This window comes from Pyrus communis, chromosome 7 (assembly GCF_041283825.1).
Source record: "Pyrus communis isolate YQ-2024b chromosome 7, ASM4128382v1, whole genome shotgun sequence".
Classification (NCBI taxonomy): domain Eukaryota; kingdom Viridiplantae; phylum Streptophyta; class Magnoliopsida; order Rosales; family Rosaceae; genus Pyrus; species Pyrus communis.
This window is the reverse complement of record NC_142571.1, coordinates 10457893-10471024: the sequence shown is the minus strand read 5'-3', so window position 1 is coordinate 10471024 and position 13132 is coordinate 10457893. Positions and strand designations below refer to the sequence as shown.

At 37.1% G+C, this 13132-nt stretch overlaps 1 long non-coding RNA gene across 1 annotated transcript; it reads right to left on the bottom strand.

Moving 5' to 3' along the window:
* Positions 1-7430: 7430 nt before the first annotated feature.
* LOC148695701 (uncharacterized) lies at positions 7431-12832 on the bottom strand. The gene is made up of 3 exons (XR_015964026.1): positions 8132-12832; positions 7779-8012; positions 7431-7691 (listed from the first exon to the last, which is right to left on the bottom strand). It is a non-coding gene; the product is annotated as an uncharacterized LOC148695701 (long non-coding RNA).
* Positions 12833-13132: the final 300 nt, after the last annotated feature.

The window sequence follows — 13132 nt, the reverse complement described above, 5'->3', positions numbered from 1 at the left end:
GGATCCACGGACTCTATCAAAGTGTCGGGAGGGGGGGTAGCTGGGAGGCGGACTCCTGAAGAACCAACTGTCTATTCTCCATCATCGTGCCTGTGTAATATAGCATGAAATATTAATAATAGCATTGAAATAATAACTTGAATGCGTAAGATAGTAATTACAATTGAAGAATACTGACATGAAGGGACTCGACCAACTTATCCCTGGATCGAACATAAACGTCTGCAAAGATGTCAATCTCCAGGAATTTTGAACCCTTCCCCCCCCCCCCCCCCCAAAAAAAAAAACAAGATAAGAAAAGTGTTAGTACAAAAAAAAAATTAATATTACTGACATATTAAATTTTGAATATTAAAAGCTTTATTATTATATGCTCCTGCACCTCCATTCTATATGAGAAGGGCCTCGAACCCAAATGGTGGAGAAAAGTCTTCTTTTCCTGAATGATCTTGTTGGCTTTCGCCTTCTTTTGTTATACACAAAATAAACGTATTAGTTGTAAATTAGATGAAATATAAAAAAAATTAATAAACATTAGTAAGAAACATATAATACATTTAGACTTATTAAAATATGTACCACATAGGTAGGCTCCTCAAAATGACTACGGAGCCACACCCAATTTTCTTCACGGTCCTCAAACTCCCTTGGGCAATCCTCCTCAAGAGCAACTTGAGGATCATCAAACATCTCAAAATGTTGGTGCATGTCACCCTTCCATTGGTTATACCGTTCAGCGAAGAGTCTGTTGACGTACGCCAACATATGGTCGTTGATGTTCTCGAAATTGTAGTTTGTCCCAATGTAACAAATATTTAAAAAAAATTAATTAAATACATTAATTAATATAAATATATAAACTTTAAAGGAAAAGCAATAAAAAGTCAGGATACTTATTGACAAATAATTGCGCACCTTCTTCCTCACCTCGTATCGCCTTCCAAGACTTCCATCTCATAGGGCAATAAGTCCGAACGACGTGACCAATGTTGTTGGCCAATGCGCTATGCTGCTTGCTGTTGGTGCAGCCCGATGCCTGTCATCGTATCCGTTCGTGATATGTTCATTGGTCACCCGGGTGATCTTCACCGTCTTCAACTGGCGACAAAGTCCCCGGTTTTATATATATATATATTTTTTTTTTTCTAAAAAAAAAACTAAAAAAAGTCAAACAAGCACTACAAATTATATTGAAATTTCGGCAGAACCTCCCCTAAAGTTATAACATTTTCCAAACCTTGGACACTATAATGAATAATATATGATATCCAACAACAATCACAACAGTTGAAAAAGCCAAATTTGGACCAAACGCACAATTGTAATATGCAACAATTTTAACTGAACTTAAAAGTATGAATAACTAAGTTCACAAGGAAATAAAGGGAGTTATTTAATTTTATATGGCTATGACCCCGAGGCATCAGTAGTGGATGCCGATGTCGTGTCGGGTGTGCAGGGGTGGCGGTGAGCATGCCTGGTGGTAATAGGTAGCTTAACTGAAAAGGTCGATGATGCCGGCATTTGGGAGCCTAGAAGACCCGAGGACCAACCGGATTAACCGGACTAGGGTCCATTTCCGCCAGAGCAATGGCAGCTGAAGTAGGAGGTGTGGGAATTGAATAGGGTGCAGTCGTCACCGCCTTATGACTTCTAATAAGATGCGACATCTGCATAATTAGAAAAAAAAAGATTTCAGTAAGTGTACATTAACCCTTTCACATGCCTATTTATGTGGCATTTCACTCACACCAACCCCGCTCATAACTAAATCAAGCAATTAAACCATATACTGTTAAACATTAACTAAATCCCTAAATCTAAAATTAAGCATAAAATCGGTTTTACCTTAATTCCGAATATCACAATCCTTAATGTTTTGAGAAATGAATGGTATACAATTAAGTCACCAATACCATATATGCATGAACAAAATCAGTAATTTCTCAACTCACAGAAACCTAATTCCTAAAATTTTCTAGAACCCTAATTCCTAAAATAAGCTTTTGTTGAATATAATTCACGATAGTTTTAGCAACATCCTCACGGACATGCTCACTTGATGACCATCTTTTTTGTGCGACTAGTGATACCTAAACAAAATAAGCAAAATAAGATAAAATTACAAAGTGGCAAAACATCTCAGTAGCCATGGCTACCACTATGAACCTTAATTCCTAAATTTTCTAGAACCCTAATTCCTAAAATTACAAATTCCTAACCTTAATTTGAAATTAAGAAATAATCCTACAATTACTATTTCCTAGAACCCTAAGTACAAGTAGAATTAAGTAAATTGAAAAATTATCTCGGAGAAATAATGTATTTCTAAGAAAGAGAGCAAAAGGGTCAGACGGCAAGAAGGTGAGAGGGTGAGAAGGCAAGAGGGAAAGAGGGTGATAGAAGTTAAGTGAGAGAGAGGGTTGTCAGAGGAGGAAGAAATGAGGACTATCGGAGAGAGAGAGGGTGAGAAAGGTTGAGGGAGAGAGTTTGCAGCGTCGGAAAAAAGGAAGAAGTGAGGGGAAAAGGGTTTTTGGAAATTTTAAATCCCAAGATTCTAGCAAGATAAGGAGAAAGGTAATTGTTGTGCAAAAAATTCAAAATTTCACAAAAAAATTTTAATTTGGTGCCCACCCAGAAAATTGAGGCAGCCAAATTTTCAGAGACTTGGGCAACGAACGAGAAGGTATTCGTCGCGCAAATGATCTTTCAGCAGCGAATATCTTTCTATATATAGCGCAAGTCTCTGAAAATTAAATTTACCAGGGTAAAATTTATTTAATTTAATTTCATTTAAATTTATTCGAATAAACACAATTTATCTATAATATAAGGTAAACAAATTACAAAAAAAATATCATTTAATGTGTTTTACAAAGCAAGACACAAATAAATTGCATTATTTTTTTATCCGAACTATAATAACTGTCACTATCGTCGATATCATCATTTTCAGTCTCCTATTCATCCTCGTCGATAGGTACGTCACCGTTGTTGTTCGAGTCCACTACAGCATCGTATCGCGGAAGATTACCAAGGTCAATTGTAATTGACTCAATCGGTATTTCGATTGAAGTTACTCCTTGTATCTAAAACGAATCATGGATAAGATTTGTATCTCGAAGTGTTTCTGCATCATTTTTCATCGAAGATTCTAGACGTTGATTAGCAACGTTGTCTAAGTCATCGTCAGTAGGGTCTTGTTCTGGTATAGCATACAGGTTCCTCTGATCCATCTTCTAAACAACTTTCCAACCTCTCTAGCCTTAGGGTCATCTGGATAAAAAATCTGTTTTGCCATGTTTGCCAAAATGTAAAGGTCGCCATCATACCAAGTTTTGTTAGTGTTCACAGATAGTAAGCCATGGTTGATTTTAACACTTTCTTGCCTATTTGGGTTTGTATCAAACATCGACACTTAAACACGATCACTTGACATCGTTCTTTGTAAAGCAATTGCACGACACTTGTTAGTTTGCCATAGAAATCATTGTCTATACTTTCACCTCCACTTGGGACATGGACAACGCTGTTTTGCATACACAACTTGCAATCGTGTGCAACCTCGAAGAACTTGACATTGTTAACATGGCAACCCAAGAACCATTCAATGCGAATTGGTCTGAATGCCAAGTTATATTACTCTTTAATGTAAGTGGGGGAATTCGATGCTTTCTATTGATTCACCTAATGTTATACAAAAACATACACCTATTAGTTTGAGAAAATTAATTACTACAATATATATGTCAACTACAAAACACTTAAAACTTACATATTCGAGAAACCACTGTGGAAACAATTCACGATGTTTCTTGGCATAAAAATGTGATGGATGTTCGCACTTCATCATATCTTCATGCTCATCTAGGTGTGTCATTATCTCTTCACAATTGTTCAGTATGAACAAATGCGCTACCTCCCTGTTATGTTTGAAAAACGACTTGCCTTGTACTGGATCTCCAAAGAGTCGTGCGCTTTGGCAAAAAACAGTTTCTCTTTCCTCACACCCCTGTCATTATTGCGTTAAGGACGATTGAAAGTTGTCTCCACATCTTAAATACATTCCACAAAATGTAAACGAATCATATGCCACCGAAGGCTCTATGATTGATCATTCGAGCTTTACCCTATTTTGTACACTTTTTTTCAACTCTCTGAGAAGCCTGCCAAAATAAAACGATATGATACAATTTAGTAAGCATCAATTAATGAAGAATAAACAAAAGACAAGGATTATATGCCTTTCTATTGGATACATCCATCGATAGTTGATAGGACCAGCAAGCAATGCCTCTTCCGACAAGTGAACCGTCACGCGAATCATACGTATGAAGAAAGCTGGATGAAATATCATCTCAAACTTGCATAGGATTTGCACTAGGTCATGGTGCAACTGATTAATGTTCGTCTTTTGCAACGATCTTGACGTCAATTGGGAAAAATATCTGGACAAGAACATGATTGTCTTCACAACATCTTTTGGCAATAGGTGTCGAATACTTATATGAATTAAGCGTTGCATAACCACTTGGTAGCCATGGCTCTTTAGTCCAGCAAATTTACCCTCGTCAACATTCAGGCAATGCGCGATATTAGAAACATGCCCATCAGGAAACTTTATAGACGATAAAAACTTTAAAAACACTTTTTTTGTCATTCAGTTTCATGAAAAAAACATAAACTTGTGCGCCCAGTTTATATGTGTAGAAAGTAACGTCCTACTCATAGTTTTCCTGAACGGAGTAAAATCCAAACAGTTAAGCTGTTTCAAAATCTAAGCACCAAACCATTTTTTGGGTTTGAGGTTAGGCTCTGTTTTCCCGTCGAACTCTTTATCCTTATCCGGCCACTTATGGTCATATGGCAACCATCTTCGATGACAAAGGTAACAAACTTTTCTGGTATGCCAACCAGATGTTACATCTTCCTTGCATATAAGGCATGCCATATAATCCCTAGTGCTTCACCTAGAAGCCATTGCATATGCGGGAAAATCGTTCACAGTCCACATCACTACTACTCGCAAAGTGAACATCTTGCCAGTACACATATCGTATGTATGCAAACCGTTTATTCATAAATCCTTTAGCTCATCAACTAATGACCTTAAGTAAACATTGATTGACCAACTAAGATCCTCAATTATCAATAAAGTCATCATCATGTTTTTTTTTTTTCATGCATTTCCAAGGCCACAAATTATATGGAAATACGAAAAATCGGCCAAGTGATGTCGTGTTGGTTTAGAATCCCGAATAGATTAAATCCATCAGTGGCATGTCCCAATCTAAAGTTCAGGGGATCAGCAACAAAATCGGGGAACATTCGATTGAACTCTTCTATGCCTCCCTATCTACAGGATGCCTCATCACATCATCATCTACCCGTTTTTCCTTATGCCATCTCATGTCGGTGGCAGTATGTGTCAAAATATACAATCATTACAACCTAGGCTTCAAAGGAAGATAAAGCATGACTTTTGATGGGATCTTAGTCGTTTTATTCTGAGATGTCATTTTGAACCTCGACTCATTGCATATAGGGAATTTATCCAACGCTTTATTCTCTTTATTAAATAAAATGCAATTGTTTTTGCAAGCATAAAATTTTTCATAACCCAATCTGAGACCATTCAACATCTTTTGCGCATTTCTAGGTCTCTCAGCAAACAATTATCCTTTGGTGGCATTCTCTTGAAAACCCTAAAAAGGTAATCAAAACACTGGTTTGACATACGATACTTTATTTTTCGGTGCATTAGTTCCACAATGGCCATGAGAACCGAAAAGCCCTCACACCCTAGGTATAACTCTTGGTTGGTATTTTTTTAATAGTTTTTCATATTGTTCGAATTTTGTATTGTCCATTAGTGTAGGCACGTGATCTTCCCCTTTCTGATTGGTGTTTGTCGATGCAAATGGAAAAGCATCATTTAAAATATCCATGACTTGTTCATTAGGATCCACATTAGGTTTAACATTGTCCACTCTTGTGGCGTTTGAATGACGAAGCATTGTCTAATTGTTCCCCGTGATGGTTCTAAGTATTATAGGTCTCTACCATTCCATTCTTTACTAAATGAAATTGAACATATTTAATTGTGTCCCTTAATGTGTTGTTACACCTCTTACAAGGGCACTTGATTCTAGCTGTACCCGGGTTCTGTGTACGTGGTAAGTCAATAAAATCCTCAATTCCATCTAAGTATTTGCCGCGCATTTGTTTTGGTTCTGTATCTACATTCTGTCCATAATTTTTGCAACCACAATAACAGTACAACAATCACAACAACTTCATTATGATATTGTCACCTTATGCCTCCGGTAAAGGCCCTATCCTATTCGGGAATGCAAATTTATGTCACATAATTTATGGCTACATCATATTAGATTTCGACGTGAAGGAATTTCGGCAGCATCTCTGTATAGTTCTTCAGATGGATGATGTAGATATGAAATACCTATGTGCCACCCCAAGAACATACAGAGATGACACCGAAATCCCCACGACCAAAACCTAGTCCTTGAATCGTAAACTACGCACCATAACTGTGCATTCCCAAACTATCCAAATAATGGGACAATTCAAGAATCAATTGGACCGCAATCATGCATTTGCATCCATGCACAAAATCCAACTAATCCTCAAACGGGAAACTAAGTTTTACTAAAAAAAACACGTACAAAGTTAATTACAATTAACTCCGTACATCACAACACATATTTGTATGTCATGTACAAATTTAGCAACATAATTTAATTAATTTATATATTTTTAAAATAAAACGAAGAAAATACCTTCCAAATTGTTCTCCCCCGATCGCTAGTCACACACAATATCCCTATAGACAAAGAATTTCATGACGTTAGTATGAATTGGCATTGATACTTTTAAATGAAAAAAAGGAAATATCACTTACCAAACACACCGACATAGCTTGATCAATCTAGAAAAGATAGAGATTTAGATGGAGGGAGTATTTGAGGATGAAATAGAGAGAAAATGGGAGTGACGGATGCCGGGTTGAAGAAAAACGAAGGGGAAGATGTGCAGAGGCGGATTTTGCAATTTTTCTACAGTTTCTGCTTCTACAGCTGAAGTCACATTATAAAGATTACTTTTGGACGAATCATTTTTTGCGACGAACACTAAATTTGTCTCACAAGTTTCAATATTTTTTTTTTTCGTTTTCTTCATAACTTAATTAATTAATGTAAACAATTTGCATGACGAACACTATATTCGTAGCCCAAGTTTCATTATTTTTATTCAATTTCTTTTCGGTTTTCTTTATGACTAATGTAAATTTTATTTAATCCAAATAAAAAACTCAAACCAAATTACATATTACCAAAATAATAAAAAAAACTAATTTATTAACCAAATAGATATTATAACTAATGTAAATATTAATAGTTGTCCATATAACATAAATTTATTAAATAAAGTCAAACATAATGTCCAAATATATCTTATTTCATAAAAAAAAATATAAATAAAAATAAATATAAATAAAACAAATAAACTTCACTCCTCCTCCTCTTCTGGGTCATCAGCAGGGGCATTAGGAACTCGCACGCGCTCTAAAGCCCGATGCACATCGGGCTTCCACTACCGAAAATGCATATTGAAATGGTCATCCAGATACTTTTACTACTTCTCATCGGTTTCATCAACATCCCAATAAACTTGTAATGCCAATAAAAATAAATTAGTAATCACAAAAATATTACTTTTTAAGAAAAACAATTATACATTCTTTAATACAAACTTACCGACAACTCTCGCAACATGGACTTCTTCAACTCCTCAGGCACCATTTTTCAAGACTTCAACTCAATAGAACATTGGTTCCGCACCAGGCCCCTAATCTCAAACCTAAATTCGGCATACGCATCAGCTTAAACCTAAATTTGGCTTACGCATCAGTCCTACTTTTGTCTTCATACAAGGGCAATCGCTTACAACGGAACCTCTCTATTCGCGCCTCAGCTTTCCTCATTTTTTTTCTACCACAAAATTATTAAAGTAATAGATTATTAAAAAAAAAACAAAAACAAAAAAACAAAAAAACTTCCAACGGTATCAAATATACGACAACTAATTCAATAATAAATTTCTTTTTTACCTTTCCCTTTATGAGAGACGTCTCCCTTGCAACTTTTTGTTGAAACATGAGCCAAATCAGCCATCGTCTTTGAAAACTAGGGTTCTGAAATTGTATTCATATAAAGCCGCAGATTCTTTGGTTTTTCTTTATCGGCAAAGAGGTGAACTGAAGGTGTACAAAAGGGTGATGCTAAGAGACAAAGATTGTGTTATTCCCTCAAAACCATGGCCTCGTGGATCAATCCCAAACCTTTCTCTCTACTTTCTTTTGTTTAATTTCTATGTAGAGGTATGAAACATCAACGCATGACCTGCTGCCTGCTGCTTGCTCTGTTGCGTCTACCTGCTAATTCCTCCATCCCTTTTGTGTTTTGCAGTTGTGGTTGTGTCTATGTCCCTTGCGGCCTGCTTACTTCGTCTCTTATGTGTTCTACGGCATCTTCCTTCTCGGCTTATGTTGCACCTGCCTGCTGCGTCTTTGGTTTCGTCTTCGTGCTTGCTTTCCCATGTTTCCTTCGCCGAGTGAAAGTTCAACAGTAGCTGACCTCTCTTGCTTGGATCCTATGACATTTTATATATAGTATTTGTTAAAGGACCCACCTTGAGCACTTGGGGGTTGTGCTTATCTGCAACAACGAGAAGTGTGGCGAACATTGTTGACGAAATGAAGCTAAATTGATAGACTCAACTTGGCCTTCATAATGCTTTCAACCTAGCGGCATCAACCTGGCGTAAAGCACAATGGTGGTCAACTAGAGGTGATGCACATCAAACTCTACCGGCAACCTGCTCCTCATAGCATGAATTTCATCCAACTCGTGACACAACAAACCAAGGAATAATGGGGCTAACGGAACTATATGGCCCTGGGCAATTGCCATAGCCGAAGGAATCATGCGTCTGTGGAAAGTATCTTTGCTCCCGCAGAAAACAAAGCGACCAAGCCACAGACATCATAGCCTCAAATCTACAGCTCAGCTCTTGAGACTTCTGCCATAAGTGTTTGATCCAGTCGTTAAAACGAAGGCCCTTACTTGGGAAAGTGGGGGCTCCCTTCTGCAGCGCCTTGAAATTTTCCGTATCGGCCAGAGGGATGTCATAATGAAATGGACCTATGTTCCCTGCGATAGAGAGATGTATGACAAAAGTGCAAGTCTATGTGTTCCAGCGCCTAACCACATGCATGAGGAAGTCTGATTACATGCAGACTACTTGCTTCTTGGTCAAGAAGACACAGTCCAGGACCTTCGCTCTCTTCAAAACTTTGCACTAATTCGGGATTCCAAGCTTAGCATCTACGCACTCAGCCCAGTCGGTAGCCTCACCGCACAAGAACTCGAAGTGGATAGGAACCACAGTAAACAACCCATTCTCTATACAACAGCGTGAAATGCATCTAGGCTTAATAAGAGGTGCCGACTCCAGAAAAGGCTCATCCTCCTTAAAAGCTTTATTCTGAGGATCCCGAGAAGGACGCAGCTTGCCTCGTTGAAGCCGGTCCTCAGTGGTGAAAGATCCATCTACATCAGTCAAACACTTTGGGGATCCCGATACCATGGTTCACATATAAAACACGAACGTCAAACTATAAATGCCACAATCCATCATGTCTGCGAGACAAAACAGCCAGACACATAGAAAAGAAGCATGGCAGTAAGAAGTGAAAGTCTAGCCTAAGAAGGCATATTTGCCCAGAGGAAGCAGAACTTCTAGAAACTCAAGTGTACGCAGGCAAAAGCCTAAGGCTTTAAAATAGAACTATGTCATGTCTCGACCTGCGAATAAGGACTATTAATGAGCTAAGGTGTGAGAGCCATATCTTAGGTATAGAAATATATTCTACGACCAAGACATGGTAAGAAAAAAAAAATTTATTTGTAATTGAAACACAATACATCGTATAACAAAATTTTACATAATAAATGCTTGAGTTTACCACATATAATTTATCACAACGAAATAAAATAGTTCAGAAAATTAGTTCACAACCGAAAGTACAAACAAATTAATTGAAATGAGTAAACCTTGTAAATACATAAAGTATATGCAAATGAGATGCATGAATGTACTCACTCCCTTCTAATCCCACTAACACATACCTAAGGCACCCAAGCATGCACGTCCCATACTATGCTTATACCACTTGGCTACGAGTATCTTAGAATATGAGTTAATTCCTGTTCATTCCTTATGCCCAATTTTCATATTTTAATTCTTAGTTTCACTTTGTACATGGGCACTTCCCCCAATGCCCATTGTATATTCAAGCCCTTCCCCCAACGCCTAACATATACAAGATTATATTATTTTATAATCAACCAATTGTATACTCAATCCCTTACCCTGACGCCTGGCATATACAAGTTTCAAGATTTTATATTCAAGGCATACTCCAGTCCTTGAACATCGTCACAACTCCACACTTAACACAAACTTAATACAACTCAACTCTTTTTCTTGCTTCACAATGCATATGCATATGTCATGGTTAAATAGATTTCAATAACCACATTTTATCTAATAAGCCTGCAAGTAGTAACACAAATATTATTAGACTTCCAATAATGAAGTATTGATAGCTAGCAACAATATAAATGAGAAAATATGACTTACCATTGTCTCCCTCTTCACTCTTATCTTTATTTTCTCGCTCTCCACCGGTTTACCACTCAGGCTGTGCTCATGTCGATCGAGAACCATAAAGCCTAAACTTGTAGTCAGCGATACAAGGATGGCGGCAATTACAGAGAACTGCCTGTTGCTTACAGTGACGATCTTCTTCGTTGTGGTGGGAGCGGAAAGTGCACATGGATTGGTTCTCTTGGACAATGAGAGCTTGATGGTTGGTTTGGTCATAGAAGTCTTAGCTACGATGCCATCGTTGTCTCTCATGGCGGCATTAGCGGGTGTTACTGGCCAAAGCCAGCATAGCTGCTGCTGCTTGGCGGTGGTGCTCGAACACCGGTGACGAGATGGAGAAAGACGGTTGGGTGCCTTGATCAATTTGGTGTGAATTTATGGTTGCCTCCTATTTAAAAATCCAGTTTTCTATGAATAATAGTTTACGTAACTAAATTTAATTTGGGGTTCAAGTGAGGGAAGAAATATAGATTCTTGGTGATTACTGGGATTTCATTTCTTTGGCTTTAGGTTTTTTGAGGAGATTTCCATTGTTGGTTGAAGGTGTTTTTCATGTTAATGATCTCAAAATATTAGTACATAAACACGGAATTTAAGTGGTTCGTCAATTCGGCTATGTCCACTAAGATTGTGTTTATACTTGTAATTCACTATAAATGAGATTTAAAAAATATAATGAAAGTAGCTTGAAAGCTATTACATAATCTACACAAATTGGATGATGAAGGAGTGATATGAAAAGAGGATTTCTTCTTTGCTGGCGGAGTTGTTCTTTCCCAGATTCTTCTCCTTCATTTATATGGAATGGAATCATATCTCTTGTTGCTACTTCTGGATATTACAAATGTCTTCACTTGCATTTCATTCTCACCTCATTGGAGCACTTGGAAGCTTGATATGGTAAGAGAATATTGTTCAAATGATTGATATCCTTATAGCTTGATGAGTAAGCACTCCTAATAACCCCAAGAAGTTGCCACCTACAAGATACCAACGTATACATTGCAAGACTCTCACCTCTTCATCCTAGTTTTTAGTTTTTAATAACTACCAACTTCCACCTCATCCTTGGGAGAAAAATTAATCAAGCAAAAACTACTCAAATAGTATCACCTTAAGCTCGGCTATAGCAATGATAATTGCCATTAAAAAGTAAAAACAACTTTAAGCCTATAAAAAACAATCTAATACATATATAAGCTACGTATAGAACAAAATTACACAACTACAATGAGGATGGCAAACACTAGAAACCTCTCTAGTTGGAGAAATTTGGGTTTAAAAAAAAAATACTAGTTAAGCTTAAATTTATTTATTTATTTTTTATTTTTTTTTTATGAAAGAATTCCTATTAACTTACATGCCAACACTATAGATTATTGTACACATATTATATAAAAGAAACGTTAATAAAATCATTATATTTGAAATAAATATAATGACCTACGCGCACATAGATATATATTTTAAAATACGGTGTACTACAGACTAGTTTCTTAACATGCTATAATGCACTTATCTTTCCATACTCATGCCATGCTAACAAGCCACAAAGTATCAAAAAGTCTAGCCAAGGAAAGCATGTTATACGAATGTCCAAGCATAAACAGACCGTATGCAATCAAGCAATCATGCCAAGCCAAACAATGCAATTGATTAATCCTATTCTAGTATACATCAACAAGCAATCAAGCTGGCTAAAGGACAATCGCACAACATACATGAAAAGTGAGAAGAAATCTACAAGGGAAAAGCATACAGAGATCCAAAATTGAAAGCTGCTGAGGAGTATGAGTTCGACTTCTCATAGGAAAATTGCACCCCTCCCCTACGGAGATCAAAACCCTAAAAATCTCTTGAGTGCACAAGAAAAAGAAAAGCAGAAGCATGTCCAAATCCATCACAGCCTGCAAGAGCATTCAAGGAAAAAAGAAAAAGGATGAAGCTTTTCCTTACCTAAGAGAAAACTTCGACGCCAAACACAGCAAAACGTGAGCAAGGTACGCTGGAAGTTCAGAAGGTAAGAGAAGTTGAGCAATAGAGGAGGAAGGATTTGAAAAAGAAAAAGAAGTTAAAGAATAAAAGAATAAGGAAGGACAAACTAAATGCTTGTCCTAGGGAGATGAGAAGTTTAAAACAGTTACCTTAACGAGGTGGGGGAATACCCAACGTTTCTTTTAGATGATTAGACATGCACGAGAAACAAGGGTGCACATCATCACGACGCCATTTACTGCTGCGTGGGAATGGGAAAAGTTCCATCAGGAAGGCCACGTTTAAAAAATCTCATAGGCTTAGGTTTGACTATTCAGCCCATTCAAGAATTCTCATGACCTAAATAATTAAGAGGCTAATATTAAGGTCCAAAAATGTTATATGC